Below are 21271 nucleotides of genomic sequence, written 5' to 3'. Positions count from 1 at the left end.
CAGCACCAGGATTTTGTTTTATTATTTTGTTATTTTTTAAATGTTTATGTTTTAGAGAGAGAGAGAGAGTGAGCAGGGAGGGGCAGAGAGAGAGACACACACACAGAATCCTAAGCAGGCTCTAGGCTCTGAGCTGTCCGCACAGAGCCAGATGTGGAGCTGGAACCCACAAAGTGCAGGATCATGACCTGAGTCGAAGTTGGACACTTAACTGACTGCACCACCCAGGCTCCCCGGCCCCATGATTTTATTTTTATTTTTTTATTTTTTTTTTAAAATGCTATTTTTTTTTTTAATGTTTTTATTTATTTCTAGGAGAGAGAGAGACAGTGTGAGCAGGGGAGGGTCAGAGAGAGAGGGAGTCACAGACTGAAACAGGCTCCAGGCTCTGAGCTGGCAGTCAGCACAGAGCCCGACGCGGGGCTCGAACCCACGAACCGCGAGATCATGACCTAAGCGAAAGTCGGACACTTAACCAACTAAGCCACCCAGGCGCCCCTCCGGCCCCATGATTTTAGAGAAGAAGCTAGCTAAGCCAGTTCAGCTGCTTCTTAACGTGGACCATATTGGTTCTCTTTTGGAAAGGTGTTTTTTGTTTTTATTTTTTTAATTTTTTTTTCCAGTTAACTACATAGGAAATGTTTATTTCTTTTTTGTTTGTTTGTTTTTTAATCCTGTTTTTTCTTTTCTTTTTTTTTTTTTTTTTTTTACAAATAGTTTATTGTCAAGTTGGTTTCCATATAACACCCAGTGCTCATCCCCACAAGTGCCCTCCTCCATGTCCATCTCCCCTCTCCCCCCCACACCCATCAGTCCTCAGTTTGTTTCTCAGCATTCAAGAGTCTCTCATAGTTTGCCTCTCTCCCTTTCCCCCACCATTTCCCCCATTCTTCTCCCCCATGGTCCTCAGTTAAGTTCCTCCTAATCCTCCTATACGTGCAAACGTCTGATATTTGTCCTTCTCTGCCTGACTTATTTCGCTCAGCATAACACTCTCAAGGTCCTCATGTTGCTACGCTTGGCCAGATTTCATTCTTTCTCATTGCCATGTAGTATTCCATGGTATAGATAAACCACATCTTCTTGATCCATTCTTCTGTTGATGGACACTTAGGCTCTTTCCATGTTTTAGCTATTGTTGAGAATGTTTTTGTTTTTAAATCTTGTGCAATGTCTTTTCTTTCCTTGCCTCAAAGCTCAAAACCTTTTTCATACTGTTAGCTCATGTTTGACATCCCCACTATTCTGTCTAAAGGTCTGTATTGCCACTGGTTGGTTACAGAGCTAGTGACCTAATCATTTTGGCTACTTTGGGAGGGTTTACATCTCACCTCCTTGGGTTGCTCAACTGATTTGCCAATTTTAGGGCTGTGGCCATGTTGGGATTTTGGAGTGGGAGCAAGACCCTGGGACTAGGTTAACGCAGGCTGGTCCAGTGCCGTCGCTGTGACCAGCTGCACCTGTTGGCATGAGCTCTGTGCTGGCACTGGGGTTACAGTGGTGACAACACAGCGTGGCCTCTGCCCTTGGGCTCCCAGTGTTTAAGGAAGTACACAAAGTACCATGTGATTACAATTATGTATGTGCTGTACAGGAGAAGCACAGGGTCCTGATCATTCATGATGGGGCATCTGACCCAGTTTGCTCCAAGTTCAAATGTATGGACATCTGTGCCAGGGTTGCCTGGGTGGCTCAGTCGGTTAAACATCTGACTTTGGCTCAGGTCATGATCTCACAGTTCATGAGTTCAAGCCCCACATCCTGCTCTTTGCTGTCCAGTTCAGAGCCTGCTTTGGATCCTCAGTCTCCCTCCCTCTCTCTTTGTCTTTCTCTCCCTCTCTTTCTTTCAACAAAAGAGTAATATGCGATCAGATGCAAGATGGGAACGGGTGAAGGGTTCAAGATTAAGGCCACAAACAGCACTAGGGTCCCTGTGAGTTGGTAAAGTTCAGGACACCAGGCCTTCCTAGAACAGCTTCTTGCCTCTTCTCCTCTAACTTTCCAAAGCCAAAAGGAATTATTCTTTCCCTTAAATTCTCCAGGCCATATGTCTGTATCATATCTTTGGCAGTGTGTGTTGTTTTATATTACAATAAGGCAGTGAGTCGTTCATCACCCGGGAAGGGAAGGCTGTTTTCCTATACTCCATGTGTTCCCTCCAGTACGTGACCCTGGATGGGATTGTTGATCAGTTGGTTAATGAAAAACCTCACTAGTTAACCTTAGTATGTGGGACTCACCCTTCTTACATCCACAGCAGCAAATCAAAAGAAGGCTCAAGATTCACGGGAAGAGTAACAGGTAACAGCTCGGAGCACCTGGGTGGCTCAGTCAGTTAAGTGTCTGACTTTGGCTCAGATCATGATCTTGGGGTTTGTGGGTTCCAGCCCCACATCAGGCTCTGTGCTGACAGCTCAGAGCCTAAAGCCTGCTTTGGATTCTGTGTCTCCCTCTCTCTGCCTCTCCCCAACTCATGCTCTGTTCTTGTTGTCTCTCAAAATAAACAAACAAAACCTTAACAGGTAACAGCCCCAAGTACCCCTTTGTGCTCAAATTTGCCAAAACTTCCATTGATTGAGGCAATTGATGGGGAAATTCTATCAACTTGGGGACAGTTTAAGAGATACTAGGTTATGACAATAAACTATTTGTAAAAAAAAAAAAAAAAGAGAGAGAGAGATATTAGCTTATAATTAAGAGTCCAAGATAAATTGGCTTTTCTTTTCTGCATCTTATTCCCTAGTTTTCTTTCTGCCCCTGTGATTCTATTTCCATTACTCCTTCCCTTCCTTATGCTCTGTGTCAGAGTCCCACCCCCTCCCCTTGGTCAGTACATCTACTTCTCTGCATCTTTCTTCTGTCTATATGCTTTGTTGAATGCCTTCTTTTTAAACAAAATTGTTCAAAACATTGAAGGAAACTTTAGAAAAATATTTCATCCCTACTCCCTCATTCTGTTTGAACCTCTCTGATCCTATCTGTCAATTTCCCATGGGGGTGTGCTATTGTATATTAATGGCAATTCTGTTATATACTCAGTTTTGTACTTTGCTCTTTTAGAATGTTCACAAATTTTATTCTTTTTTAAAATTTTAAAAATGTTTTATTCATTTTTGAGAGATGGAGAGAGACCGAGCATGAGCGGGAGAGGGGCAGAGAGGGAGACACAGAATCCAAAGCAGGCTCCAGGCTCTCAGCTGTCAGCACAGAGCCTGACGTGGGGCTCAAACCCACAGATTGCGAGATCATGACCTGAGCTGAAGTTGGACACCCAACTGACTGAGCCACCCAGGCGCCCCAGAATGTTCACAACTTTTCAATCAGTAAATGTTAATTGAGCTTTTAAGTGTCAGGCATTGTTGTAACAAACCAGACATAATTCCATGCTCTCCTGGAAGTTTCTACGTGGTTCATGGAGAGAGACAATAAACAGCACAGATTCTCTTAGGAGGTGACCAATGTTACAGGAAAAAAACAAACAAACAGGAGGGTTGAAGAAGCTTAGCAGTATGTATAAAATATTTTCTCATGTTGCTACCATCTTCCTGTTTACTTGGGGGTTGTATATTATCCTTGATATTGATGGATTATATTTTATTTAGAGCATTTAGAGCCTTAGGACTATAAACTTTAAATCTGGAGAGGACTTATGAATCATTGAGAGTAAACCATTCATTTTTGAGGTGAAGGAATGACTGGCTCAGAAGAAATGACTTGCCTGGGTGGCAAAGCAGGGCTTTTAAATCTTAATTGAATTGATTTTCGTTAATTCTGAAGACAGTTCTTTTGGAACCTTGCTATGCTGTTTCCCTGTTGTGGGAAATTGAATTTGTTTCTGGTTTTTACTATACATAATGCCACAATGGGCAGCTTTCTACCAGAACCATCTTAATGAAAGCAAGTTAATAATAACAACAATAATAATAAATAATAGAAAAGGCTATTATTTATCGAGCACTTACATTTGTAAAGCACTATGGTAAGTGCTTTACACGAAATAACTTAATTCTGACAGTGAGTATTATTACTTTGCTATTTTTTAAAAGATGAGAAAATGAAGGGATTCAGACTCAGGTCTGTCTATCTGGAATCTGAGTTCTTAGTCACCATGATGTACTGCCTTCTGGATTTGAATACTAAAGCTGCAAATTTCACAAAGCAAGGTAATCAGTAAAGCACACATATTTAAACACTTCAGAGTTGTCCAAGAACGTTGACATATTAGGTTTAACTGTATGTCATCAATGTTTTCAGGGTAAAAAGTGGTTGAATGTTAGCAATTTCATACATTCCATCTGCTGTTTCAGTTAATCTTCATCATCATGGTGAATTAGGGGCGTCTGGCTGGCTCAGTCAGTGGAGCCTGTGACTTGGTCTCGGGGTCATGAGTTCGAGCCCTGTGTTGAGTATAGGGAATACTTTAAAAAAAACACCTTAAAAACCCAATAATGGTGAATTAGATGGTATTGTAAATGAGTAACCTGGTATTTTAGAGGACACTAATGGAGCTTGGACACTGAATGAGTTAATTAATGTTTGTAGAGAGAAAAGCAGACGGGAGCCAAGAAAGGCAGTGTGACTTAGTCCACGTAACCAGCTGCTCAAACCTGCGTCAAATCCTGACCCCCTGTCTCAGTAGCTTTGTGACCTCTAGTGCAATACGTTCCTTGTACCTAATTCTCTCATCTGAAAACTGTCATTACAAAGACATTTGAATTATAAAATGGGTGGGAATCATTTTGTTCAAAACCGGCAGAAACTAAGCAGTCGATCCGAGGTGTCAGGTGGTGGTAGTTTGGCCTTGCCATGATATTTCAAGAAAAACCCGTCTCTTTTCTCCAACCATGGTGTTTCTGTAAAACACACAAAGAAGCTTTTTGAAATGGCATGGGTATAGCCGTGAAGATGGCGGAGCAGTAGGGAGCTCCGTACATTTCACTCGCCCCCGTCTCTCAAACGGAAAAGGCCTGAAGCCATAGAAATCCTTACAGAATCCAGAGGTTTGGGAGGAAAAGGAGACAGAGTCCTCTGAGAAAACCTTATAGCGTGAATGCGAACTGGGGAAGATAAAATCGGGCCGGGACCTAAAATGGCATGGGTAACTTCATGACCCTTGACACCATTAGGGGATTCTCATTCTTTGCAAGGAAAGTTTTCCTCCACCTCGGATGGAGAGTCCTGTAAGATGGGTGGGGCAACAGCGATGAACCTCTGTTTGGGGTTCTGGGTCACAGTGACTTCAGGTCCAGGAACAGACGCCCCAGGAGCTGTTTCTCTCCCTCCTGTCATTCAGTGCCGTTTCTGTTTTGATGACATCTTGCCCCCTTGTTCGGGTGACCCCCTTCTGTGCCTGTGCAGCTTGATTAGGTGGCCCAGCCACGGGGGTGGGGGGAGAAGGGCAGGTGGGCAGGGCAGCCAGTGCCCTTGAGCACTGAGCAGTCCTGCTGGATTGGGGTCTGTTGTGTTTGCTTCACCAGGTGGGTGTGGGAAGGCCCTTCCTCCTGGAAGGCAGTGACTGTCGTCAGAGCTGAAAATTTCAAGTAGCAGGAGCACCTGGGTGGCTCAGTCAGTTAAGCGCTGGACTTTGGCTGAGGTCAAGATCTCTGCATTGGTGAGTTGGATCCCGATGTCGGGCTCTGTGCTGACAGCTCAGAGCCTGGAGCCTGCTGTGGGTTCTGTGTCTTCCTCTCTCTCTGCCCCTCCTCTGCTTGTGCTCTCTGCTGGTCTCTCTGTCTGTCTGTCTCTCTCAAAAATAAATAAACATTAAAAAAATTTCTTTTTGAAAATGCCAAGCCATGGGCTGGAAGAGCTGCTTCCTGAAAAGGACAGTGCATCCTGAGCGTGCCCTTTTGGGTTTTTCTGCAGCCAGCTCTTTGTCTCTAAACGGGGCCACGGGGCTTTGGGCTGTTAGGACCTCAGTAAACCCTGCAAACCAGCCCGTCTCTCTAGGGAAAAACTTTGCCTCTGGGCAGGGCTCAGGAGGGAGAAGTGAAGGCTTGCAGAAAGTCTCTTCCTCTTTTTACATTAAAATCTTGGCAAGCAAACGCACTCTTTTATTTCTGTCGCCTGTATCAGCAGCAGATTCTCAAACTGACTCCGAGACATTGTCCTGGCTTCATCATATGTCACCTTTGCCGGCTTCAAACAATCTTGCTTCTCCAGCTGATAGGGACTCTAATAACTCCAGGTGGTGAATGGGCGGTAGGGAGTATGGTTCTGTAGAAATACCAGCTCTAAAGCAATACAAACACAGAGGAAAAAACAGGAAGCTTGTCAAGAGGGAAGTGCTGTATTAAAACATTCTACCTTTATTGAAATTGAAGAAACCTCCCCTTTAGGTTAACACTAGGGAGAGGTGTTAGATCCTGTATGGTAGAGCTACCCAGCTGAGTGTGCTAGAGCCTTTAACAGCAAGGCAGCTGAAGGACTTTTGTTCAGGAAAGGTGATTAAGACATACTGTGAAATGAAACACAGCAGATTACAGTTTAGAATAGAAGCCATTTTTATAAAAATATATGCATTATCTTTATATAGTTATAAAAATTTGGAAGGAGATCTATTTGGTGGGAAGTTGGATCACGAGTGTTTATAATTTCTTCCTTTTGCTCATCTGTGTTTTCACATTTTTTTTTTCTGCAGTCAACATGTGTTTTTCATAGAGTTTAGGGTGAAAGAAAGGTGTCAGGAGCTGGGAACCGCCCTTTTTGACCCAGTCATTCTGCCCATTTATTGAGGGTCTCCTAGGAGCTGGGTATGCACAGTGATAGGTGTTAGAGCCAGCAAAATAGCCCTGACCTCTGCCTTCACAGAGCTGATGTTTTAGTGGGGGGCTTTTTTTGGTAAGTTTATTTATTTTGAGAGAGACAGCAAGTGGGGGTGGGGCAGAGAGAGGATGAGACAGAATCCCAAGCAGGATCCATGCTGTCTGTGCAGAGCCCAATGGGGGGCTCGAACCCACAAGTCAGGAGATCATGACCTGAGCCGAGATGGAGAGTCGGATCTCTTAACCAACTGAGCCACCCAGGTGCCCCATGGGAGGCTTTTTAAAACCATTTTTAAGCTAAAAAATAAAAATAATTACAGATTATACAGATTACTGTGAAGGAAAAAAAAAAGCCAGGGACATATAGGAATGACTGAGAGGTCATGACAGGGAAGACCCCTTTGAGGAGGTGACCCTTGAACCTCAAGGCCAAGAAACAGCCACTTGAAGAGGCTAGAGGGCCCACTTGAAGAGGCTAGAGGGCGTATCTGATGCGCAGGGAAGGACCAGCGTTGCAGTGGGAACCCACTGCCTTCCTGCAGGTCACCCAGTGGAACTGCCCACTTGTGAGAAGTGTTACATTTGGGAATGTGATGGAGGCTCATAGAGCCTTGTAACTCTGAGCAAATACAGCCTTAAGGACAACTTTATGGCTCCTGAGAGATTGGTTTATGTTTTGCTAAATAACAGGAGTGTGTTAGGTTTGAGCTGTTGGCTTTATGCTTTGTTTCTTTTGAGTAGCAACTCTGATGCCATCTTTCATGGCAGACAGCCTTCCAGTGCTGTCTGGGGAGGCCCGGGCCTCCTTCCTGTGTCCTCTTCTGCATTCGTGAGACTCGCCCGTTGCTTGCTCAGCCGTAAGGCCAGACGCTGGTGTCCTGGTCCTTAGCCTTCAAACCCCTGGCCGTCCTGGAAATGTCTGGGAGGGTGCCTCTTTCCTCAAGGATTCAGTGTTCATCTTTTCCAGCAAGAGGAAGAGGGGAGCCGTTGATAGAAGTCCCTGAATGTTAGGTTGAGGACTAATACGGCATATTTGCGTTCACTCTGGTGGCAACATCCAGAGTCCTCTCTAAGGGCAGTCCAAGCAACACAACTCAAGAACCATAGCAGTATTCAGATCCTTTAACCCAGAAACTGTGGTCCAAGGAACTTATGTAGAGGTCATTTTTCTTTTTTCTTTTTTGTTTACATGGGAAGAAAGCAAGAATACGGCAAAGTCTATAACAACAGTAATAGGCATTAATGACATTGTGCTTTGGGGCTTTGAACATATTTTCCTATATAGACAGTACTTATGAGAACTGTGCAACATTCCTGTGAAGGAGGGTCTTATGCCCATTTCCCAGATGAGAAATGAAAGGTTAGAGAGGTCATGTGAGGGGTCCTGGCTCACCCTGGCGGATTCAGGCTCTGAACTGTAATACATGCCTTGTTGCCTGGTGGGTTTGTTCAGAAACTCAGAAAATGATGGGAATCAAGAAAGCACAGGGAAGGAACCAAGACTGAAAATTATTGAACTTAATGTATGCTTAGTTGTGTCCCAAGCATTTTGTAAATTTCATCTAGGTTAATCTTTATAACAGACTTGGGGTTGGTGGGGGGGAGACTGAAGCTCTGAGAGGTTGAAGAACTTGTATAAGCTGTAGAACTGGATTCAGACCCTGAGTTTGTCCGAATCCAGAGCTTTGAGGTGGTTTGAGTTGTGCTGTATTGTTCTCTGCTTCACAAGAATGACGTGTTAGATGACTAAATACATGGTAGGCTGAAGTGTTCTTTGCCCTAGCTCTGCATCTTCTCCCTGCAAGTCTCCCAATCCGCTCCCAGGAGAGTTGCAGCTAGGCTGGCCCCTGAGGCCACACTTTCCCGACGCTTTTCACCTAAAGGCTCTCTTTCCTCACTCAACTCATCTCTTGCAAAATGCTCAGAACCAGATGGGTCCAGGGTAAACCAGGCATGCTGGGTGTGAACCTTTAGCAACTGAAGGAAATTGAGCTATTTCAACGCGATGCAATATTCTGCCACCATTAAAATGATAAATGTGGCTGTAGAAATATGAAACGGCATTGGGGAATAGTTACACGTATCTGAAGAGAGTAATTGAAGCAAAGTGCATTTACGTGGATATAAGTTGGGAGAGGACAGGAATGAAAACTGTGTAAAGGTGTTGGGATTGGATGGTATGAACTTCGGATTGGTCTGCTAAGCTGGGAACCTCAGGGTCATGTTCACAGCTCCTGCTGCTACTTCCCCCAGATTCATTAGCCACAGACTCCTACAGATTCACCATCAGTATCCTAATTCTGGTGCCCAGTCTTCTTCTCCATTGTCAGCTTCTTAAACCAGGCTCTTAATTATCTGTTGCCTGGACTGCACAACAGCTTCAGTGTGGTCTGAGGACCTCCGTTCTCCTTCTTACCATAGTCCACATTGGACACTGTCATCAGAGTGATCTTGATATAAAACACATCTGATTATGTCTCTCCCTTGCTGAGAAGCTTCTGTTTACTTGTTATTGCCTTCAGGAGGCAAGTTCAAACTCCTTAGCATGGTGTTTGAGGAGGTCCTGCACACCTCACCTGATCTTCCCTCCAGCGTGTCATAAACTCCCTTCCTCTTTGCCCATGTGCCTTTTCTTCTCCTCCCCTCCCCCAATCTCTTCAAGACCAAGCCTGTCCTCTCTGAAGCCTTCAGGACTGTCCCAGGGATTGTTGGTTCTTCCATTCTCCTTGATTCCAACGGATGATGCTGTGTTGTAATTGTGAGGTTACAGCTCTTTCTCTCGCGAAATTCTGAACCCCTCCAGGGCAGGGTACCACACATCTCTTGACCTCTAATCTAGACCTTCAGCATGGTGCTTAGGACGTAGTAGGGGGTAAAATTGTGTGTTGATGGACTGAATCAATGATTAAATGAAACAGTTTGTTTATAATGTTTAAAAATTTCTTTTTAATGTTTGTTTATTTTTGAGAGAGACACAGTGTGAGTGGGGGAGGGGCAGACAGAGAGGGAGACACAGAACCTAAAGCAGGCTCCAGGTTCCGAGCTGTTCCCACAGAGCCTGACGTGGGGCTCAAACTCGCAAGCCGTGAGATCATGACCTGAGCTGAAGTCAGATGATTAACCGACTGAGCCACCCAGGCGCCCCTTAATGTTTTAAAGTTGATTTAGTAGTAAAGTTTTCAAAGGAAACAACATTTAAAGAAGAGATCAGGAAATTCTGAAATTTACAAAAAGCAGAGCCAAGTTACAGAAATGGAGAAATAAAGGGTGGAGTTGACAGACTGGGTTTGAATCCTGGATCTCCTGCTGAACTTTGGTTTCGTCATTTGTAAGATGGATGTCATAATAGTATCCTATAGGGTGGCTGTAAAAAGCGAAAGAGGAAAAGCAAGCAAAGTGCTTAGCACAGTGCCTGACACATTAGAAGGACTGGAAAAAAATGCTAACAAGTCACAGTGATTAAATCATTGAGAGCCTGGGGTTCTTATGTATACCTCTTTTTTTTTTTTTTTTTTTGCATCTTTCTGCTTGTTTTTTTCAACATAAAACTGTGAAAGCTTTGACCTCAGCTGAAATGGGATTCCATTCATGCAGGGTGATGAAGAAAGGATGGAGGAAGACTAAATTCAGCCCTTCTCTGAAGGTCTTGTTTTCTATTCCCTCTTTCAGGATATCCCACAGGGGATAGTGGAGGAGCTTGCTTGTAAGTTCTGTCACAGACCAGGGATTGGTCTAGGGCAGACAAGGGGAGAAGTCTCTCTGAAGGGGGTACTCTGCCCTCCTCACAGGACTCATCCCGTTTTATGGTTATCATTCAACAATCTTCTTTGCTGGACTGGAAGCTCCCTCAGGCTGGCCTCATGTCTGTGTTGCTCTCCAGAGATAAAATTAGGACCAGTGGATGAAAATGGCCGGGTATCAGATTTCTGCTCCGTGTAAAAGGAGAGGTTCCTCACGATTAGAAGAGGCTAACCATTGCAATAAGGCGTTCTCCATAATGGGAGATAGTTGAGCTCAACTGGATACAGTTGAGAATAGTATGCAAGAGATTTCTGCTTTTGTTGGCATATTGAGGTAGAGGTGTGTGGTTACTCAGCGCTCAGATTTAAGGGACTGGGCAGGTGTATGAAGTCTCTTCCGCTGGCACAAATTGAGGACAGTTGGTTTTTGTGGACCAGAGTTATTTAAGAGTGTGTATCAGTGTGTCAGAAAAGTGGACCAAAGTTCTTGGATTGTGAAGACTGTTCTGTCAGCATCAATGTTTGCAAAACATTGGCTCCCTTGGTTTAACTGAAATTGATAGAGATTATAATAGATATAGTATAGAACCCCTAAATGATCCCAAAGTATGATAATTAGGGTCCAAGTTTGAGGCCCTGGACACTTGCATTTAGTGTGTGCCTTCAAAAAGCCATCTAATCTCTTCATACTCTTAACACATCTCTATATAGTATGGCTTACATCATGGAGTCTCCATGTGATTCAAGAGGAAGACAAAAGGCTAAATAAGGGAGGGGTTGCCCTTCTGTATTTTGGGGGCAAGGAGTGCTTTCTTGGCCACCACATCTGGTAAGGCCTGGATAGTTCCTGGGATTTTACCTATTTGACCAGAACAAGAGTTCATAATCAGGTTTTCATAAGTAGGCTTCCTGGGTCCCTAAATCCCCTGAAACTGTATGCAAATTTGTGTGCGTATATGCATTTTTCTGGGGGGAGAAAAGCCCCTGTTGTGGGATTTTCAGTAGGGGTCTTGACCCCAAATTATTCAGAACCGTTTACCTCCATAGTAATTATCTGATGAAACTGAAAAATATTCCAGGCAAAGGTAACATTGTAATCATTTACACTTTAGTGTTCATGAGAAAAAAATCTGTTTCATAGCAGGATTAGGGTGAGCCAGGTGGATGGAATGTTCTGTTTTAATATGCAAGGAGGGAGCGTTTATGTTCAAAGTTGAAGGGAGATTCGGGAAATAAGATGCTGTGCCCTGGGCCACATCCAAATTCTCTGGTCCGTACCCCTGACATTTTTGCCCACAGCGGAACTCTAGAACATCTCATTTATCTCGAGGAGCCATGCGTGGCAAGGTAGAAGTCTCAGGTGGCGCCTGATTTCTGTCCTCAGACTGATCATTTAGCACCTCCCCAGGGCATCTCCACGATACCATCGTAGGCGATAACGGTGCACCTCTAGGCTCTGGGGAGTCGGCCCGCGCTGCCTTGCCGGGGAGCGGGAGTGAGGTTCAGTACCTGGAGCTGGGGGGAAAGGCGTGCCCACCAGCCCAGCCATTCCAGGCTTAGGGGGTGGTGGGATGCGGCAGCTTCTCTGGGTTCAGCACAGAGTCCTGATCGGCGAGTTCCGATTTCCAGTTCCTGGTATTTCCGAGCTCGCCGACCTGAAGCAGCTTACCCCCACCTCTGAACCCCAGTTTTCCATCTGTAAGATGAGAAGGTTGCAAGACTCGGACCCACCCATCTCGGCGCGAAGGTGCTGCTCCTTTAAGGAGGGCGGGGGCGCGGAGGCGGTGGCCGCGCCCCCTTCCTGTCCTCCCTCCGGCGCAGGACCACCTGTCTCCGGCCTCGCCACGCCCCCTTCAGGAGGGGCGGGGGAAGAGGGGCGGGGAAGGGAGGCCGAGGATTTACCTTGCGGGGCGGGCGCGCGACGCATGCGCACGGCCGGACAGGTCCGCGGCGCCCTCACTTCCTGGCATTCCCTCCTCCCCCTCCTCGCCGTTACCCTGTACATCCGGGTCACTTGCCCTCCCCGTTCGGAGCCGCCGCTGCTGTTGCTGCCGCCGCCGCCTGGCTCGTCGCGGCTCCGCCACAGGGGCAGGTGCGGAGGGGCTCCCGGTCCGGCCGCCGCCGCTGCCCCGCTCCGGGCCCGGGGCTCCCTCTAGCGCCGCTGAGGGGCCGCCGCCGCGGCTCGAGGAGGGCGGAGGAGCGGGGCTGGGAGAGCCCGGAGGCTCGAGCGGAGGGTGAGTTGATGTATTTTTACCATTTTCCCTCTTCCCTCACGCCCCTCGCTTGCCTGCCCCTAGACCCCATTTTGGCGGAGAGGCGGGCACGTTGGGGGCCGCGCCGGCGCGGGGCTGCCTTGGGCCCGCCCCGGCGCCCACCCCCGGCGCTGCGGCTGCACCTCCGCGGGCGCCCCCCAGCCCGCCGGCCCGCGGCGCCCCGGCCCCTTCCCCCGCCGCCCCGGCCCCGCCGGCGCTCATTCATTCGGACCTCCTTTCTTCCGCCCCCCCCCCCCCCCCCCCCCCGAGCCGGCCACGGCGCGTGATCCGCGGCGGCGCTCGCCCCCCCACCCCCGGCGCCCACCTCCCTGTGCTCCTCGCGGCCGCCTTCCCTCCCTCCCTTTCTCCCCGGACTCCCTCACCCACAGATCCACACCCCCTTTTTCCTCGGACTCCGCCACGCCTCGCCGCGCCAGCCAGCCGTCCTGGTCACCCGCCTGGAAGTTGGTGTCTGTGTCGCCCCGTTCTGCCCTTCCACCTGTGCGGCCAGACGGCCCCCTTGTAAACCGCGTTGACCTCTTAAATTCCCAACATTTAAAGTCCGGATTCTCGGTCCTAGGGTGTGGCCTTAGCGTGTTTCCAAAACACACAATTTCTGCTATAATTACCCAAATCTGTGGCTGTCAAACTGTAGTGGAAGTGGCAGTTGCTGTGTGCGTGTGTGTAACTCCTGGCTATTCTGGGCCGTACCAAATATCTTCTTCCTTTTTTCTCCCCCCTTGGAGGGGTATCTAGGATGGGTTAATTTTCTCTGAATGTAAAATCTGGCAGAAGGTTGTTACTCTTTCTCACCTCCACGTTCCTCCTCTATCGGCTCCTTGCCTGGTTTGCAGCCTTACCTGTTAATACCGTTTGCTGGTGAGACTTTTTTCTGGTCTAATTTGTCGGCATAGTTATCGAGAGTGTCCCCTGGTGTGCGGAATACTGATGAAATGCCTGAATTCTTGCAGTACCACAAAGTGCCATTCTGCACAGGACAAAAGATTTTTGGAATTTGTTTACACTTTTTAGCCCCCTTCCTGCAAATGTATCGAGTTTGCCATCCTTTAACAACTTAATCTTTATGTGGAAAATGTGTATCAGTCAAAATTTGTGTTCTTATAGTCTTGCAGTTTGGCCGACAGACATTCCAGAGGAGTGGTTTATATAGCTAAAGGAATTTCAGTCACTTGGGTCTTGGGGGACTTCATGCAAATCATTTTAGACAAATGTAACTCAAGAAAAACACACTGATCCTTTTAATTCTTTAATTGTGTTTAGTAATAGAAACCGAAACTTTGTCTAGAACACCTTGATAATTGGGGTTTATTTGATTGCCCCTTTGTGAGTGTTGTAGTTGAATAAAACTGCCTGGTCAGCATCCATAAAATGAAATGAGGTCCCCCTCCCCCCTTTTTTTTTCATGTGACCATCATAGTCCATAATAATGAAGTCAAAGGAAGGTTTTTAGGCCTGAAGTATATCTCTCTGCATATGGGTATGATACTGTTGCTGTCAATGTTAACATCAACATTTTCTAACAGCCCTTCTGAGGAGCTAGGTATTAGAAAGGCACTTGGCTGTTTGCTTTCTTTTAGGTTTTGGATAACCGCTCTAGCAGTACGATTTCTTAACTAATAGTTAGGATTGCATTTCTTTGACGAACAATTTTGTTAGATAACTTTTTTTTTTTCAATTCCTTAAAACGTTTAACAGTTATGTAGCTGCTCCAGAGGAAACTCTAGCTTCATAAGATGTTGGCTCTATAGTATGAACTCTAGATCATTGGTAATTGAGGAGAGGCTAGATTTTTCTTTCCTAAGAAACTGGTTCATCCAAGGGAGATATGATTAGTAAATTCTTAACTAATAGTTAAGTAAATTTCATTCTAGTTGCCCTGGCAAAAATATAATTGCAGATTCTAAGATAAAGCAAATGTAGCTTAGATCTGATACATTACAGGTGATATTTAACAAAATCAAATTTATGGTTTCCCATTTTTCTGACCTTTCCCCCCAAAATGGGTTAAATTTCCCCCCAAAATGGGTTAAAAATGTGTTACATAGTGTCACTCGGGATTATTTAACTCCTGTTTGGAATGGTCATTTACCATAATAAGTAATTGATTGGGGAGTACAGAGGGATGCTTCTATCATCTCACTCCTAGTTTCCTTGGTGAAAATACTGGGCTGTCACTTACATGAGGTTACTTAAATCATTAAGTATTGATGCGCTCAATTTATAGAATCTGTAATTTGCTCTTTCACTGTTTAAGGAAAACAAAATTATAATATTTGGAAATAATTTAATTATGTTAGTGGCATTCCCACATTTATTTTTCACCTCTCCTTTTCTATCACTGCATCAGAATATAGCCTGCTGCACAGTGGTTACTCAGATGTTTTGAATAATTGAAAGAATGGCAAGGTCAAAGGGCTTTTGATTATAACATCATTTTGTAATTATGTGGCAAAAGGTTTGGGGAAATGTTGATTGCTTTCAGTTGCAGTGTTCTCAAGTTCATATATTTTGAGGATTGCTATCTTTGATTACTTAAACTGCTTTGGGATCTTTGGGAAAAAAGTACCATAGACATATATTTGGTGTTACGCTTTAGTCCATTTAGTGGATTTGTTCACTTAGAATGGATGTTTGACACGCGTACCTTGTCAGTATTCATGAGCAATCAATTGAGGTAACGTTTTGTGCACTTAAAATCAGCATAAAAGTTCTTGGATACATAAGCTTATCCTATATTATAATCAGTTCACTAAAATTAGATTAGTTTTTCAAAAGCTATTTTTTTCAGGTGGCAGAAATGGAAGGTATCTTCAGGAATGTGACAGTGGTTGTGTAATGTTTCAGTGGTAATGATAATGTTAGTAGTAACTAACACATCGTTTACTACTTGCCAGGTTGAGTTCTAGGACATTTAATCTTTACAACAACCCTGTTAGGTAGATACTCGTATTCCCATGTCACAGACTAGGAAACTGAGGTTACACTAAAGTGACCCAGCTACTTAAGTGCTAGAACTTGGTCTTGGCTCTTTAATTGTTATGCTGTAATAGTGAACACTTACTGTGTGCCAAGTTTTTTTAAATATACATTAAGGTAGTTTTATGACAACCCTGCATGGTATATGTTAATTCCTAGTTAATTCTTAATTAACACTAGGAATGTCAGGCTCAGCAAGCTTGGGTATTTTGTCCAAGTATGCTCCCAAGTAGGGTGAGTAAGGCTGGCATAAACCCAGGCCTCTGTGATTTATAGTCTTTACTAAAATTCTATTTCAAAGTACTAATTTGAGGTCCTGTATTTTATATTATATATTTAGAAGGCATACTTAAAACAGCCAATCTAAAGGCTTTTACGGCTGACACACAGGATGGAAAATGTTCATTTTTCTCTGCTGTTCTGTGAGCATATACAGGATTATGATTTCCTGCTAACTAGCTGTATCTTCACCCATTTCCCACTCATGTAAATATATTGGAATGCAAATGAGTGACATTTGTAAAACTTTTTAAACAAGGAAGTGATTCTTAGAATGTTGATTCTTTAAATATACACATTTCTTGTGACACATCCCACGTCCTGATTGTGTGTGGTATCATGGGTGAGAATGGTTTTTTTCAAAGATGTTGGGTGATTTTGTTTAAGTGAAGACCTAATGCAGAGATACGTTTTTGAAGCTATTTATTTTGAAAAAGATGTTCAATGGTACTATTGTATGCAACACTGTGAAGTTTTTAATCCAGTACAGTTATTTTCTGCCATGCAAGTAATCTCTACTTGATTTATTCTAGTTGGTGCATTCTTTCTGGTATTGTATTAAATCTAGACTCTGATAAAGATACTTTTCACTGTGCTTAGAATAATACTTCTTCCAGTCACAAACTGGCATGTTCTTAGATAGCTCAAATTACACTGAATACTAATTTAGGTCAGACGATTTTAGGGCAAACACTTGCTATGAAAAAAGTTATGACATATTCCTAGATATTATTATTTGGGAATTATTTATGCCATTTCTCTATTTGTGAGAGTAATAGAGAATTTGAAGGCACTAATTTAGATGAAATCTGTGATTTAATAGGTCTTGAGGTGATTTTTTTTTTTTTTTTTTTTTTTTTTTAAGAGAGAGTGTGAATGGGGTAGAGGGGCAGGAGGAGAGAGGAGGGTCTTAAGCAGGCTCCATGCTTAGCTCAGAACCCAATGTGGAGCTGGATCCCTGGGATCATGGCCTGAGCCGAAACCAAGGGTTAGATACTCAACTGACTGAGCCACCTAGGCGGCCCTTGAAGTGGACTTTTATAGTTTGTTGATTTGTATTCTGAGAGATTCTACTCATTGTAAAATTTTAGTATGTATGGACAGAAACATAAGCCCTGGTGTTCTCTTGTATGATACTGTGAAGATTCTCAGATTAGCTGTGGAGTGGGAATAATAATCACTCTCTGATATGTGCCTCCTGATTCTTATGAAAGTCTTTTTTTTTTTTTAAGCTTATTTATTTTGAGAGACAGATATGTGTGAGTCTGGGAGAGGCAGAGAGAGAGAGAAAGAGAATCTCAAGCAGGTTTTGCACTGTCCATGCAGAGCCTGACGCGGGGCTTGAACTCAGGAGCTTTGACTTGAGCCAAAATCAAGAGTCAGATGCTTAACTGTCTGAGCCACCCAGGTGTCCCTCTTATGAAATTCTTTTTTTTTCTTTTAATGTTTTTATTTATTTCTGAGAGAGAGAGAGAGACATCGTGAACAGGGGAGGGTCAGAGAGAGAGGGAGACACAGAATCTGAAACAGGCTCCAGGCTCTGAGCTAGCTGTCTGCAAAGAGCCCGATGCGGGGCTCGAATCCATGAACCATGAAATCATGACTGGAGCCGAAGTCGGACACTTAACTGGCTGAGCCACCCAGGCGCCCCTATGAAATTCTTATATTAATTTCAGTGCAATGTGATAGGGAGGGAAGAATATACTTTTACTAAAATAATGTATTTTTAAGTACAAATTTTAAATACATTATTAATAATGTATTTAATGAATGATCAATTAAAATCTTGTTTTTGATAACTTATTTTTTGACCGCTTGCACAATACTTGGTATAGGATTGTTATCACCTGAATAGTTTTTAATTTTTATTTATTATTAATGTTTATTTATTTTAGAGAGAGAGCACGTGCATGTGTGTGCAAGCAGGGGAGAGGCAGAGAGAGGGAGACACAGAATCTGAAGCAGGCTCTGGGCTCTGAGCTGTCAGCACAGAACCTGATGCAGGGCTTGAACCCATGGACTGCGAGATCATGATGTGAGCTGAAGTTGGATGCTTAACTGACTGAGCCACCCAGGTGCCACTAATCCCCCAAATACTTAATGAGCACATAAGCAGGCTTATATTAACAGTGAATAAATGTTAGTGGTCCCTCCTTAGAGTAGAAGATAGAGAAAAATGGACAATGTGAATTCACTGCTGTTTGTTCCATAGGTACCTCATCTTAAGAGTCTTAAAAGCCTATATTGTAATGCGATCTGAATTAAAACCTGCAGAGTGCACTGGTAGTCAGGCAAAAGGGAGAATGCATGGGCATAGGATGAGGGAGAAGCAAAAGCTTGGAGATAAGAGAGGTCAGGTACGTTTTAGAAATGGATACTGGTTTTGTATGATGTAAAGGAGGCATGGGTAAGAGGTACATAATAAGTAAACTCTTAAGGCTGGGTGAATGAGTCTTGTTCGCAAGTGTAGGTCAGTTTGGACTGAAGGTTATGGGGAAACCATTATAGGATTTTAAGGGGGAGAGAATGAAATACTCAGCTTCTGGAGAATGGATTGCAGGTGAAGTAAGATTGAATACAGGTAGGCAAATTAAGAGGCTATTGCCAAAGTCCAGGAAAGAATTTATAGTGATCCGTATTTGAGTGTTCACAATGGAGGAATGGTGTTAAATCCATAAGATTTGATGATGTACTGATGTAGGCTCTGTAGAGGCTGTAACTTTGCTTCTAGTGGTAGAATAGGGGATAAATTTTCCCCAAAGGTCTTGTTACTACTTTTACATGTAAAATTGAGATGCTGCTGGGGCTAAGACAAAGCCAGATGCATTCTCTGTTGACTCTCTCCACATTGTTAGTCATTGAGTTGACTCGTCCCCAGTTAGGAACATCGGACCCATGTGGGTACTCCCAGGAGGTCACTCTCGCTGGGCTCTGTCCAGGTGGCATTGCCAAGCACGGGGCTTTGACCCATGATATATAGTCCCTTTCTACGATGTTGGAAATGAAGCCAGGCTTTGAGTTTGTGCCTGCACATTCCCACAGCTTCTCAAGAGTTCTGCGGGCGATGACTGAGGCGATGAACCATGCAGGGAAACAGCTCTCAAGAGCACCCCCTGTCTGGATCTAGGTCGATTGGAAATAAAAGAAAAATCTGCCTTTATCAGCTGCTGTTCTGCTGGATTAAACACTTACGTACCTTGTTTTGCAGTGATTGCTCAGGATTCCAAATAATTTGATTTGGGGGGAGAAGAGGAGCCTCGCCTAACGATGGCAGTTGATACTTTATGCCCTGGGGTCCTTTATGTGGTGGAGAGAGTTGGTAAAGTGAATGATCAATGCTGTTTTTGTGAGATAATGTCTGTTGGTTTGGAAGCTTGGGCACATTTGACCCTTTTTTAAAACTACTGTTTAGAGTAAATCAAGGGGGGATAGTAGGTTAGAAAACCAAAGTAGGGATATCAGGCGGGGGATCAGGATGGCTTCATGAATGAGCCAGGCCTTCAGTCTCCACCAGAGGCCAGTAGCATGTTACCGATTGCTTTAGAGAAGGAGTATGCCAGAAAGTCGTGTCAGGGAGGCAAGAGTTCAGAATCGCACGGGGACCTGTAGAGATTGCCTGCCTCTCTTTGTCAGAGGGTCTAGTTAGTAAAATCGCAAGTTATAGAGACTTGTAACCAGAAGTGGCCGTTAGGGTTGTGGAGTCCCAAAGGCACTAGCATTCTTCTACATGCAGCCCTTCCTGATTGCGAGACTCCCCTCTGGCACTTACAGGCTGGGAAGTACAATCATATAACACACCAATTCTTATTACGTGTTGCATCGTAGAGGCAGCAACAGCAGGACATTGAACTGGCCCAAGAGGCCTACCCTTACAGGATGATAATTTTCTTCCCATCTGTATGTGAATCCTTCCCAAACCCTATAAATTGAATCTGGATGTTTCTTCCTTTCATGGGACCAGGGTAGGGTGGTGATGACATGAGTTCCTATATCTAAAAGAGCCTTAAAACTTTTGAGTCCCTCTCTGAAGTTCCCTAGGCAGCCCAAGAGGGGTATTTATGGCCTTTAGTTCTTTTTGGGCATCAGAGAGAACTCAACCCCCTCCTTTGTCATTTTTTTCTGTAAAGCAGAAGAGTTTGGGGGTAGCAGTAGAGTGCGATGGAGATGGGAGCATGGAGGGAGGGAGAAGCTGCACCAGCAGTCAAAGCTTTCTCTTCGCTTCTGGTCATTCAGTAGTTCAACCAAAGGAACTTCTCATATTTTTGGTCCAGCTAAAACTCCATACTGGCAGCAAGGCCGTCGTTACTTACATAATCTATTTTAGTTTTGGGGATTCCTTAGCTCTGCGGTCACAGCCACTTTGCCTTTCACCTCAAGATTCAGGGCTTGTTGCCTCATTCTCTTGACACATCCCTGCCTCCGCCAGCCTAGAAGAGAACAAACAACCACTTCACCACTTGGGTGGGTGATTTCAATTCCACTTTTCACTGCTCAGTTTCTAAACATTAGTTCAACTCCTCTTCATTAACAGGTAGGGAAGTAGGGATCTGTATCCTCACCTCCCCACCTGCCACTAGGACCACTCTCAGATCCCAGGGTGTCTTCCCATTTCCTACAGCTCTGCCCTTGGTGGCCTTTATCTTCCCTCTTCTAGAAAGTCATGGATGGTTCTGTCGGCATCCCATCCTTATTCCCAAAACTGCCCAGAACCGTGAAATCTTACCCTTCTTTTTTTTTTAAATTTTTTTAAATGTTTTATTTATTTCTAGGAGAGAGAGAGAGAGAGAGACCGCGTGAGCAGGAGAGGGTCAGAGAGAGAGGGAGTCACAGACTCTGAAACAGGCTCCAGGCTCTGAGCTGGCTGTCAGCACAGAGCCCGACGCAAGGCTCGAACCCATGAACTGCGAGATCATGACCTAAGCGAAAGTCGGACGCTTAACCGACTAAGCCACCCAGGCGCCCCTGAAATCTTACCCTTCTTGCAAGCTAGTAAGTTCTTGCCACATTTTCATGGGTGCTGGTAGGCAACAGATTCCTGTGCAAGAGATGAAGGGCAGTTTGTTGCTCTCATGAATAGCAGTAGTGGAGCCAGAGGATCAGCAGCATTTGTGTTGGTTTCCTGATGCTCAGGTAATACTTGCCCACGTAGCGGGCTGCATAATTGGAGAGAAGCCCCGAGTTTAGGGAACCCAAGTGTTTTGCAGTGAGGAGCAGTCATGCCTGCCCTTTGCTCTAGAGG

General features: G+C 44.7%; 1 protein-coding gene and 1 non-coding gene across 5 annotated transcripts in view; both read left to right on the top strand.

Moving 5' to 3' along the window:
* The window catches only part of CYRIB (CYFIP related Rac1 interactor B), a 146194-nt gene that overhangs the window by 57611 nt on the left and 67312 nt on the right, over positions 1-21271 (top strand). The window contains exon 1 of one of the 4 annotated variants that reach the window (XM_039245724.1): positions 12693-12738. The exons of the other annotated variants lie outside the window; for them this stretch is intronic. The gene's annotated coding sequence lies outside the window, so the exon portion shown is untranslated. Of the gene's footprint in view, positions 1-12692; positions 12739-21271 lie in introns of those variants that run through there. 4 annotated transcript variants of the gene reach the window in all.
* On the top strand, positions 18925-19131 carry LOC120240883. The gene has a single exon (XR_005530765.1). It is a non-coding gene; the product is annotated as a small nucleolar RNA SNORA73 family (small nucleolar RNA).

This window comes from Hyaena hyaena, unplaced genomic scaffold (assembly GCF_003009895.1).
Source record: "Hyaena hyaena isolate Hyena2069 unplaced genomic scaffold, ASM300989v1 scaffold_268, whole genome shotgun sequence".
Lineage (NCBI taxonomy): Eukaryota > Metazoa > Chordata > Mammalia > Carnivora > Hyaenidae > Hyaena > Hyaena hyaena.
Note: the sequence above shows the minus strand (reverse complement) of the source record. Positions and strands in the feature narration are given on the sequence as shown.